The sequence below is a fragment of the Dipteris shenzhenensis genome, chromosome 18 (assembly GCF_047967505.1).
Source record: "Dipteris shenzhenensis isolate YYH24624 ecotype China chromosome 18, Dip_SZ_1.0, whole genome shotgun sequence".
Lineage (NCBI taxonomy): Eukaryota > Viridiplantae > Streptophyta > Polypodiopsida > Gleicheniales > Dipteridaceae > Dipteris > Dipteris shenzhenensis.
This window is the reverse complement of record NC_141613.1, coordinates 39,454,655-39,467,887: the sequence shown is the minus strand read 5'-3', so window position 1 is coordinate 39,467,887 and position 13,233 is coordinate 39,454,655. Positions and strand designations below refer to the sequence as shown.

Below are 13,233 nucleotides of genomic sequence, written 5' to 3'. Positions count from 1 at the left end.
TGTGTACATGGATGCATGCATGCATGTATGTACATCCATACATACATGCTATTTATATGCATACATAAATACATATGTTTGCATGCATTCGTGTTTGTGGGCGCACACACAGAGATATGTACAAGGCCACATCCACACATTCACAAACAAAGTTATAACACCAATGAAAGTTGAAGAAAATACTTACATCTAGTTAAGATATATAAATATAAGTACTATAGATGCTACACAAATTGAAAAAGATAACTTTAATGGGCTCCATGTATACAAATTCTTAGTAGATGCTAGGAAAATTGAGCATTAGAATCAAGACAACTTTGATAGGCTACATATAAGCTATGCAAAGTGATCAATATAGACACATTGATAACATTCCAATCAATACACAAACTATATATATACGCTCCGCGTAAAAATAAGAGTGTATTCTCATGAAAAGTATACCTAAATAGGCCTATTTTTTCTCTTCTTTACAAGATATATATTTAGGATTGGTAGAATGGTGACACTTAAGAAAAACATAACGTAACTTAATTGAAAAATCTATTACTAAAACTAAAAAAGAATGATAAATTACAAGTTTTCATTTGTTATTAACATACAAGGATACAAAATTTCATCCATCTCAACAATGCTTTTTACTCTTTAAACATGTTATTTACAATGTAATTTATTGAATTGGCTTGGCATCTCATTACATGTTGAGCGTTTTATTAAATATATTATGATTTGTACACCCCATATAAACCTTTCAAGCTTTTCAGAGACATGTACCATATTATGATTTGTACACCCCATATAAACCTTTCAGCTTTTCCATATAACTAACATCTTAACCTACATTGAAAGATTGTTAGTTTTAAGACATTCAACCTGCTAACCACTACTTCTTAGTCATTGTGATATTCATGAGTTCAATGATATTATATATAAGTAACTAGTGGTTGAGCATTCGAAAAGATATGTGACCCATTCAAGACCCATCAAGCAATAACATGCTTTCGACATGCTTGGAAAGATCATCCAAAAATCCCTCATCAGACACAAGAAGCCATGTGACAAAGTGTGTGACATATGCACACAAGATGGAATTGCTTGGTCAAAGTGAATTCTAAAACTGCATCAAACATTACTAACAAAAACTGAATATCCAAGGTTAATGATGCAAACAATGCAACCACAATGTTTCTACAAACCATTCAATTATCATCCAACTGCATGTATAACGTGCAAAATCTGAGCATGATTAGAGATTTTGTAAGGTAAAGTTTATGCTCGAACAAAGACAAGGCTAATGCATTAACTTTGCTGTAGCAAAAAGCATGTTTCCAATATATCCTCAAAAAACTAGGAGAGAACCACATACAATCACCTTCGATAACATGCTATAAAAATCCTTCCAAAAAGCAATAAGCCTTGGAGATAATCTCAAACATTGATCCCATGACCCTTTTCCAAATAGCAGTAGGGCTACATCAAACCATATGTCATTCCCTGTACCCATAGCTTGCATGTAACCTATCTCTTCAAGAAACAAAAGACCTATTTCCATAAGAAATCTTGACCTTTTTCAACCATAGGCATGTTTCCTACATGAAACCAAGTACAACATATCAACCAAAGAGCTATACCACCAGAGGAACACTACAATTTAAAACATCTCCAAACCAAATTCTTGTGTGTGTCGCCTCATGACTCTAATTCCAACCATAATACTCAATGAGATATTGTACTGTAATATTATTTCATTCTTCCTTTGCATCAACAAATGAGATCTATTCCAAAAATGGGCAAGACTAAGAGACAAAGCTAGGCTACCACTTGAACAACACATGGCCTGGGCAACAAGTAAGCAAAGAATAAACAAAAAATAGGACTGCCACATGGGTAGCACATAGGCTGTCATGTAGGCAGCACCCATAGGTATAACTGGCTGCTTGGAGTGTACACTAATATGTACAAACTTAAGGCATGACCAACAAAAGCTACACAGAGCAATCTAGGACATATTTGGAGCAGCAACAATTCATGGAAATATACCACGATGTGCTGCGATGACACATGACAGGCTCTAGAGGCTGCTGAGTAATTGCTTGGGCATGACCAGGTTTTGAAACAGAGGAATTTGGAGTAGGGACAGGTTGCACAGGCTTGGAATGAGCCTACAAAAGGACATGGAATAGGCTGGTACCTAGATCAACAATAGAAATGGACAAAAATTGGAACAAAAATGATGTAGATCTGGTTGAGCAGATCTTCTACATCTGACCAGGGTTGATGAAGATCTGGTTGAGTAGATCTTCTACATCTAACCAGGGTTGAACAAGTTCAACAGGTTGGTTTCCTTCATCGATTGGATGTTTGGTTGGCTGGGAAGACAAGGCAAGCCTTAATAAAATGGAGGGAGTGGTCAATGCAAGCCTAAAACTGGGTTGCTCCTTTTATTGTATTGACTAACCAGCAAAACAAGGAGCCGGACAACTTTAACTACAACATATATAAGCAAGTCCATAACCATTCTTGTGAAATAATCATTCACCATTGTTATGTAGATGATCTATACATGAAAATAATGGCGCATGTCGATGGTTGAATCTTACTTACTATCCTGGCAACAATAATGTACAGAGCATAGAGGTGTTAGGTGCGAGGTCTTTCATAAACGACAACAAAAGTTTAGTCCCACAAAAAGTAGTAGTTATCAACCCAACTCCTTATAAGTCCGAGGATCTGTTTCCTGTAAGAATTAAACAAATAGAAAAATGATGCCAAATGAGAAAAACAAAGGGTGAAAAACAAAATTAAATACCTCACCACTTGCAGGAAATACTTGAAAAATTAATCAGCAAACCTTTACAATGATAAGTGACAAAAGTATTTCTTACTTGTCCATTTGTAAGATATAGAATGATATATACGCTGACTTCTAGTCCAATACATAGTTGTGCCATAGCTACAAAAACCCACTATAGACCTCACTTATAGCCCGTAGGTTTTAGTGAAAAACCACACAGCTTTAGTCACCAAAAAGTAGTTGTTTTCAGCTCAGATCCTTGTCTTCAGACAAATCTGAAAATTTATTGCCTACAAGAAAGAAAGCATGCACATCAATGATGCCATATGTGATAAGAAACAAACCAATGAAAAAAATGGTGTAGATTCACTTACATGAAGTATACTATATGATCAACTAATCATTAGCCTTTAAAAAATCATTAAATAGCTTGAAGTCATCCCCATCAAGTTGATATCTATCAGCTGCTTCATTGTATGTTAAATTTGCTAATGCAATGACCGACTCTATTCCCACCATGTTCAAGTCTCCATAAAATCATATGTGTACATTCGTTCACCTTTTGATACCACCCAAGCTGAATCTGTAGTCCTTGAGGTCGATCTGTCAAGTTGAAACCACGTTTGTGATCCACATACCTGCCTCCTATCTTCTTTCGCATCTGCTGCCAACGACAGTCCTGCCCACCATCCCCTTTGTTGCTGCTGTTTTTTGGTTCTGCTCAAGGAGCAGCACCTGGATCAAGGAGCAGCAGCCCAATTTGCCCCAATTCTCTGTTTCTTCCCAAATTTCAAGGCCTTCTCCATCATGCCTCCTCGCAAGTCTCCCACTCAGCGTGATGTTTGGCAAGATTCAGTTCTCATTAGCAAATATGGTACTTCTGGCACAAAATGTGTGGTTTGCAAGTATTGTGTGGAAACAATTCGAGGAGCATCAAACCTGTAAGAAATCCTACATTTACTATATTTAGAAATGTGCTAAGGAACAGAAAGGAGACTGAAATAGCAGAGAACAAGGAATAATTGTATTGCTTGAGTGTCTGTAGTGTAGCTGTAGTGTGTCATCCATACAATTGGGCCTCTCTTATATAGAGAGTGAAGAGTCACACATTAAAAGGTGTGTACTCCAAAGTGTATGTGCATGAAGAGGTGTGTACCCCTTGTGAAGGGTGTGACCCTTGATGAGAGGGTACATTGCAATAGGAGTGTCTCTTCCATAGAATGTCTCTTGTGAAGGGTTGTGCCTCATAGGAAGTGTCCCGTCGAAAGGGCATACCCTTCCACGAGTGTCCATTCATCAAACCATCCATAAGTCTAAGATATAGAGAAAGGAATACGTCACAGATCGTGACATCCCCTCCCACTCAAAATAAGACCCTGGTGGAGATAATGAACTAATGTAGAAAATATCACGGTAAATTCTGAAAATACTGCTGTAAAATGTCAGGGTACTACTGTAAGTCTTCATTAGATTGCCAAGTAGGCTCTGATACCACTGTAAGAAATCCAAGATTTACTATATTTAGAAATGTGCTAAGGAACAGGAAGGAGACTGAAATAGCAGAGAACAAGGAATAATTGTATTGCTTGAGTATCTGCAGTGTAGCTGTAGTGTGTCATCCATACAATTGGGCCTCTCTTATATAGAGAGTGAAGAGTCACACATGAAAAGGTGTGTACTCCAAAGTGTATGTGCATGAAGAGGTGTGTACCCCTTGTGAAGGGTGTGACCCTTGATAAGAGGGTACATTACAATAGGAGTGTCTCTTCCATAGAATGTCTCTTGTGAAGGGTTGTGCCTCATAGGAAGTGTCCCGTCGAAAGGGCATACCCTTCCACAAGTGTCCATTCATCAAACCATCCATAAGTCTAAGATATAGAGAAAGGAATACGTCACAGATCGTGACAAAACCGGGTGAAGGCACATTACATTTGGGAGAGAGCACAAGGAACACATGGCTGCACTCATGTTCCAGAAGGTATTTTCTTGGCCCATGGTGGATTGCCATCAAAGTTTGAAGAGGTCCGGTCATTGCTCCTTCTACCTTTGCCTTCGGAGATAATTGATGCGAAGGTGCAAGAAGCCAAGAAAAGTGAAGCACTGAAAAAAGGGGCCTCTACTTCAACAAGAACCTCAGTTTAAGTGTCTTCTCAAAGTAATATTGGGGCTTCTTCCCAAGTTCATATCACCCCGGAGTCTTCTAACATTGGTGAGTCTTTACCCAATGTCAATGCAAATGAAGCTCCCTCGCATGTTGTGGCTTCTCCACATTCATCAAGCTTTGTTAGTGTTGCTGTGGGTCATGAGAGGATCCCAACATCCTCCCATATTCATCTCAAGGCTGTAACAACAAGAAAGAGGGGAAGAGAGCTGCCAAGATGCCAAATCACCCTTGATGCTAGCTTTGCTCCAAAGTTGAAGCAAGAGGCTCAAATAGCTGAGCATCGTTTCTTCTATCAATGCAACCTTGCTTTCAACATAGCTCGATGTCCAGCATACCAAAATTTCCATCGTGCACTTGTGGCAGCCGCCGCAGCAAGAGCTATAGGTCTACAACCAGCAAATTCTGAGTCCTTGAGAACTACCCACTTGACAAACCAAGTGAGGCAGATTCAAGAGGAGCTCGTGAGTTTGAGAGCTTTTGGAAAGTAATGACTCATATATCTAGATTCAAATTTCAATGAATCAATGATGTTCATATATCTAGATGCTAGAATCCAATGTCCAATGTCAATATGCTTTTAAGTTTTGACTCCATAAATATTAATTGGTCTAAATTTGAAACTTGAGAAAGGAGACTTGAATTCTGAATGTGTTTGTGTTTTGGATTACCTAGACACTGGGTGTCTTGACTAAGGACTTGACACTTGTATTTCTCTTTGTTCACTCTAAACTTGAATATAACATGTCTTATCTGCTCCTATCATTGTATATATCAAGTATCATTTCGTAACCTATCTGTTTCGTCCGAAGATTCGAAACGAAACGAAACAAAACCTATTGAAACCTCGAAACAACGAAACAGACAAAACGTTTCTTGTGACTATGACTTCACGCCTAGGTCTCCCTCCCCCACACTTTCCTCATATGGGGGCTTATAGATGGATAGAGGCTGAAGAGGTCGACATCTCTACTGCTAAACCACATAGCAAAGTTGAAAAAACTCAACTTTCCGTAGACCAGAACTCTGAACGCACCTGATTGAACCTGAGTCACCCTCCTTCTCACAAGGGTACTGTCCTCCAGTCGTAGAAGTCGATTCCCAAGAGATTCTGAATCAGGGTCGTCCTTCAACAAGGACCTTGCCTTTAGGCTCCCACACCTGTGAGCCTCCTACTTGGGCTCTGATACCATGTTAGAAATGATCCAATAGAGGGTACGAACAGCGGAAGACTGATAGAATAGCCCAGGAGCTCACACAATGTGTGTGGGGTGTGGAATCACAAACATCTTAACTTATGTGCATAGAATAGATGTGCAGACTCATCAATAGACAATGAACCAGCTAGATATAGAAACCACCAAAATAATATATTTTTGTCCAAAGCTATGGACACAATACAAAAGAGAGAGATCCAGAGTCCCACCAATAGTGTGGTGCTCTAATCTTACCACAAGATACTTCTCCTATCTGCTGGCTATCTCTAGACTCGAGCCCGAGTGCTCCAGGTCGAGCATAAGTAGACTTTCAATCCAAAGATCTCTTCCACCTTGTTGTCTGCAAACCAGCCTAGGTGGGCAGCCCTCTGAGTGAGCTAAGTCTGTAGGTATCCAGCCAGGTTCACCTCCACGATGAGGCCCAATTGCTGCTGCTGGTGCTGCTCCTTTCTGCTCCTCAAAAGCTGCTCCAAGGGATGAGTAATGAGGGCCTAGAGGCCCTCCTTTTATAGGCCCCCAAGGGGCTGCAATAGAACCGACCAGCCATGCCTTTTCTGGCTGACCAGTCAGCATGCTGGCTGACTTGGTTGGCTGGTCCAACCAGCCCTATAAAAGGGCCTTTGGCAGGCCATTTTGGGCCACTGTCTTTGTGCCTGATGCAGGCCCTGAGCCTGCCCATGTTCTCTGCAGATAGCCCGCCATGCAGGCGCCTCCAGCCTGCTCATCTATTGCAGCATCTCCGCCTCTCTTCAAGGCTCTTCCAGCCCTTTGATCTCATGCCACTGTTATGTACAAAAAGCTCCAAAGCTCCATACTATTGCAAGTCCCTTCATGGTAGATCCGTGTAGATCTTCCAAAGCCCCTCCAACCTTCCCAGTATGTTCTGAGGTGTGCTACCCACATGGTAGCCCATGTGCTGCCCATGTGGCAGCCCCTCCTCTCCTTTTTCTTTTGGGCACATGCCCTAGGTGTCCCTCCATACTGTCCTCATATGGGGGCTTATAGATGGGGAGGTGACCTTTCCAACAAAGGTGAGGGTGGTGAGGATGTCATAGTAGCTAGTCCCTGCTATACATGATGGATGGTGTTCAACCTTATGAGTGACTAGAATGAGATATAAATAGAACAATGTGTTGTCTTCTTAGCGGATAAGTTTTGGCATGCTCCTGGATTCATGTACATATACGTTTCATTGTAGCAACATGCTCAGGTGTACCATCTCCTATGCTTCTGCTTTAAATAGGAGAGCATGTATGTATTTGATTATGATGCCTCATTATCTCTTCAAGACCAGGCACGTTATGAGTGATTAGAATGAGATATAAATAGCACAATGTGTTGTCTTCCTAGAGGATGAGTTTCGGCATGCTCTTGGATTCAATTGCAGCAACATGCTCAGGTGTACCATCTCCTATGCTTCTGTATGTATTTGATTATGATGCCTCATTATCTCTTCAAGACCAGGCACGTTACCTCTTCAAATGATTCTTCTTAAGCATCATGTTCCTATCCATTTGAGAAACGACAAGAGCTAGTGATACTTATATGTTATTGAATTGTGAAACAACCTGATTTTGGTTCCTTCCATACTATGTGACCTAACATATATGATTCAATTTCAGGCTAGAAAGTGCAGGATTAAAGACCCATCAAGGGCTATGCAGTTTTAGCCAAGGCACTTTATAAACTTGATGCTCAGCATATAGTATAGCCTGACAATTCATATTGGAATGGTGTTGCTAAAAGGAATGAGACAACATTCATGGAAATGAATAGATGGATTGTTGACAATACAAAAGAGAGAGATTCAGAGTCCCACCAATGGTGTGGTCCTCTGATCTTACCACAAGGTCCTCCTCCTATCTGCCGGCTATTTCTAGACTCAAGTCCATGTACTCCACCTCAAGCATATGTAGACTTTCTGTCCAGAATGGTTCCCTCTACCTTACTGCTTGTAGATCAGCCTAGGTAGGCAGCCCTTCAAGCTTAGTATATAGCTCTTCCTACTCTCTTGGTCCTCCAAGAATAGGCTCCAAGAATGGGTCTTCTACTGCTCCTTGCTGCTTGTGTTTTTTTGCTGCTCCAGAGAATGTGGAATAAGGGCCTGGAGGCCCTCCTTTTATAGCCCCCAAGGGCTTGCTGACAAAAACCAACCAGCCCATTCCGACCAACCAAACTGGCCGACCAGCCTGTGGCTGGTCCAGCCCTATAAGGGCTCTCAAACCAGGGCCCTTTGGCCCACTCTTTGAGGGCCTTGGCCCTCCAATCAAGGCAAGGGCTCAACCCTATATAAAGGCAGGTCCCTACCTCTAGCAACCTCCTTTGCTGCTCCACCAGGCCTCCATGTGGCCGACCTGATATGCTGGTCTGCCCTGCTCTTCTGCATCATCTGCCCTGCCAGACAGCCCGCCACGCAGGTGCCTCCAGTCTGACCTTGCTACCACGTATGCACCTCTCTTGCAGGCCTGTGGATCTTGCTTTGACAGCTGCGCCTTTTGGCCTGCCATGCTTTTCCTCTGTCAGCCTTCTGTGTGCTGCCCACATGGCATCCTGTTTGATGCCCATGTGGGGGCCCCTTTTGCTGTCCTGACCTTGTGAGGTGTTGCCCATGTGGCAGCCCCCTCTCTCCTTTTCTCATGGGCACATGCCCTAGGTCTCCCTCCCCCATGCTCTCCTCATATGGGGGCTTACAGATGGGGAGGTGACCTTTCCAACATCTACATGATGAAATAGGGCTTGAATTAGACGATGGACAAAGTAGAGGTCTTCTCTCTAGCAGTAAGGATGTGACAATCTCTCCATTGCTTTGATAGTCAAATTATCAGCATTCTCAATGGGAATCTACAAGAGGAGGTTTATATAATGCAGGCCCCAAGGTATTGTGGTATCAAGGGAAGAACCTAATGTCTTTATTGGCTGATTTGGTTCTATCCTCATTATATTTACAAGTCAAAGTATCATTGAGTCACAAAATATTCAAGAAGTATTCTTATTAGGGGGCAGCCCTCATCCACACTCCATGTCGTGTTGCTTATTGCTGTATCCATTAACTGCTTCTCTCCAATCTTTAATCCCTTGGTAGAGAGATTACCACATGCAAAATGAAAAAGAGGCATGGGGCTCAAAGCTTAGGAGACTAACTGAGTGTAATAGATGAGATCAAGAAATTTTAAGCCAATGATCAATTTTCATGATCTCTGCCCAATCTCCCAATAAAGCATGTCCACTTCAAAGGGTCTCTCCAAATAGAAGAGAAATGGGAGTCATGCTCTTAACCAAACCTCTAGCAATAATCCTATAAGGCACATTGAGGAGGGTCATGGTGTTGGAAAGGTCAACTCCCCATCTATAAGCCCCCAAATGAGGAGAGCATGGGGGAGGTAGACCAGGGGATATTGGGGTTGCCACATAGAGCTGCACATGAGCTGCCATGTGGGCAACACACAAAAAAGGAAGAGGCTACCACATGGGCAGCATACAGGCTGCCATGTGGGCAGCTATCAAGGCAGGGCGTCCCAGGACATAGGTGCCTATGGTGCAGGGCCTGTGGGAAGGTGTATGACCTGCAATAGAGCACTGGACAGATGGCGACAGCATAAGGGACCTCCTCGACAGGTAGGCGCACTCGTGGAGATGCTGCGGCAGGCAGTCGCCTCCATAGGACACATGACGGGGTAGGATTGGGGATTGCAATAGGGCCTATTGGTGGCGAAACAGTTGCAGAAGATCAAGGCATATGTGGCAAGGGATAGGGGCCATGGATAGCCAGCTGCCCTGCCCTAGAAGAACCCAAGGGTAGGGCCCTATATGGGCTGTCCTTGGGGCTTGGCAGTAGCCCAAGAGAGCTGTCCCAGGTCGGCCAATCAAGGGCTTCCTGGGGGTCATTTTACAGAACACAAAATCAGGTGGGGGGGCAGTGAGGGGGCAGTCTGGTCGGCCCATATTCACCCAACAAGTATGTTTTTTGGAGGAGGACCTGGGCCTATAAAAGGGGGCCATTCAGCCCTCACAAACCATCTTCTGCAGCAGCCAGTCCACAGTACAAGGAGCAGCAACAGGGCTATATTTGGGCCTATGTACAGGAGGAGGAAGAGACCTTGAAGCTGCAGACCTAGCTCACAGGAGGCTTCCCATCTAGGCTTTACCTAGGCAGTAAGGTGGAGAAAATCATTCTGGACAGAGAGTCTACTATGCTCGAGGTAGAGCACGCGGACTCAGGGTTCTAGAAGAGACTAGTAGATAGAGAAGGACCTTTGGTAAGATCAGAGGACCACATCATTGGTGGGACTCTGAATCTATCTCTTTTGTTGTGTCCATAGTTTTGATTGGAAATATACTGTTTTGGTGGATTCTATATCTGGCTATGTCTACTGTCTATTTCCTGATCTGCATATCTGTGTGATGCACATTAAGTAAAAAACTTTGTGGTTCCACGCCCACACACACTGTGTAAGCTCTTGGGCTATTCTATCAGTCTTCCGCTATGCGCACCCTTTGTTGGTCAATTTCTAGCACATGGGTCTCTTGTCTTTGATATGCTTATATTTCCGTTTCTTTGGATCCAAGATATAGATCTCACTCACATTTTGGAATAACCCCATCAATTTAGTTTCATGGCCCTTTTTCTGGCAATGTCCCAGCGTGCATTGTGCAACTCTGTTGATGTCCCATCAAGACATGGAGCCTAACCATTTCAAATGGCTTGGCAATCAAAATTTGTGACCAAAATATATTAGCTTTTCCCATAAAGTCACTTACAACTAGTATAAGAAGCTCCAAATTCCTCCAATACAATTCCCACTCTGCACTCAAACCTCCAAAAAGAACCATGCTCCAAATGTCATAAGAAGCCAAGAGAGCTTGCAGCAAGCGCTAGCTACCACCTGGCAGCACGACCCAAATGCTAACCAAGAGTCCGAAGGAAACAGTTGCCCATAGGTGCACCCATCCAGAGAGATGAAAGAGCCAAGCGTGGGTGGACAAGGAGCTACTGCGACCTGTGTCAGCATGCTCAGATCCATGGACTTCTTGGACAGCCAGTACTGACTGCAGCGGTTCCTGGTAATACAAAGTTGCACAATAGATTTTGAGAAGAGCTTTGCCTGCAAATATTCTAGAAACAATAGCTGCATAGCTAGAAGTTTTAAATATGTATTATGACTTTCTGACCAAACTTAGCCCATCTATCGACACAGGTGTAGGCCTTTATCCATAGCCAATCAAGCTGCATATCTACCAAATCTTGTTCATGCTTTCCACCTACATGTATGCCCTTCTACTACCCATGTGGCAGAACTTGATGCTGCACCTTGTTGCCCTACACACAACCTCATCATCAGATGCTTACAAGTGATGGTCGTACACCTTTGATCGCCACCTTGTTAGTATACTTTTGCCAACACAAGCATCACAAGCAATCCAAAAAAGGAAATGGCTCAACCCTAGGAAAGACTCCCATATGCTAGGCCGGCAGGGGGGCATCGCTTCCACCCGCTCCTGTGAATGGCGGGGGGCATCACTTCCCTTGCTCATTGACCTCTAAGGATCTAGACCCTAATGCATAAAGAAACACGCTGTGAATGGTGGGGGGCATCACTTCCACCCGCTCCTGTGAATGGCGGGGGGCATCACTTCCCCCGCTCATTGACCTCTAGGGATCTAGACATGCATACACAAGCAATTTAGAGAGGGTACTACGCATAAAAAATTGCTCAGGTACCTTAGGCGGGATACGACGACTGAGTATGATTCTGCGATTTCGAGTGTTGAATTGAGAGGAGGAAGTAATCACTCTCTGGAACTTTGTGTACTGCCAGCAGCCAACAAGGCCTTAGTAAAGGAAGGAGGGATCACGGTCGACTTGAACAGGAGGAGAGAGAGGTTTGATTCACACTTTGGATGAAGAAATGTCTGAAGTGGTGACATCCCACCGTCATTTCACACTCCTTTTGTTTGGAGAAACGTCCAAAGTGTGTCGTTTTGTTTGCCATTTGAGACTCACACAATCTCTGCCCGACGCCCCCTGACCACTTATCATTGCGCAGCTTTTTGCCACATCTTTGCCACCTGTCACTTGGCACCGCACCCATGCAGATCATTCAAATTTAAGGTTGGCTTGGAGAGACCACCGCGCTGGTTCTTGGTGTGATAATTAGATGCAAACTATCATTTTGAACACCACTGAAGCGCAGTCTCTTGCCTAACCCCCTGTCATCGTGTAGTCTTTTGCCGCATCTTTGCCTGCAACCCATGCAAATCATAGGTTGGCTTGGAGAGACTAATGCATTGGTTTTTGGCATAATAATGAGACACAATCTATCATTCTGAGTATCCCCTCAGCGCAATCGTTGACCTGATGACTTGTCATCGCCCATAATTCAAGGTTGTCTTGAAGACACCACCACGCTTGTTCTTGAAGCTATAGCTCCGTTACCTATTTTTACATATTACAGGAGGAGGTCTATGATGACCAGCGTGCTAGAAAATAGAAGGAGATCTATGATAGCCATCGTGCTAGTTCTTGGAGTTATATATTTGTGTACCAAGGAAAACGTATTGTGTTGTGCAACCAAGCAAAATACAATTAATGATATGGCCCTTGAGAGGTTCGGCAAGGGCCATATCGACATGCCATTTCTATCCAGTGGCATCTTGGATATTGTATAATGCATGTCGATATGGTTCTTGCCCCTAGAGGGGACTCCTCAAGGGCCATATCATCAATTGCATTTTCAGAGAGTTTAATTGTATTTTTCTAGATGTATCTCCATGCAACCACAACGGTGGGTCGTTGGAGTTATTTTAGCGCTGTTTTGGTCATACACCAAGGAAATTGTAGTCCTTCTTTCCTGGCATTTTAGTCCTTGTTGCAGTAAATATAAATGAGGGCAAAAGTACAATTTATCGAGTGAAAACTGAGCGAAAGAGATTACAATGTACATTTACCTCCAATAACAAATTATATGAAATTAACAACTTATACTGAGCAAAAATTGAATAGAGGATCTTACATTTATAAAAACTTGACAATTGTTGAAAGCCTTAAAGGCCAAAAGATAACA

At 43.0% G+C, this 13,233-nt stretch overlaps 1 long non-coding RNA gene across 2 annotated transcripts; it reads right to left on the bottom strand.

Moving 5' to 3' along the window:
- Positions 1–1,347: 1,347 nt before the first annotated feature.
- Positions 1,348–12,161, bottom strand: LOC147891217 (uncharacterized). 2 transcript variants are annotated; one of them, XR_015542647.1, is made up of 4 exons: positions 11,892–12,161; positions 2,886–3,084; positions 2,605–2,737; positions 1,348–1,695 (listed from the first exon to the last, which is right to left on the bottom strand). It is a non-coding gene; the product is annotated as an uncharacterized LOC147891217 (long non-coding RNA). The 2 variants fall into 2 exon arrangements; XR_015542646.1 differs by lacking the exon at positions 1,348–1,695 and having other exon boundaries at positions 2,379–2,737.
- Positions 12,162–13,233: the final 1,072 nt, after the last annotated feature.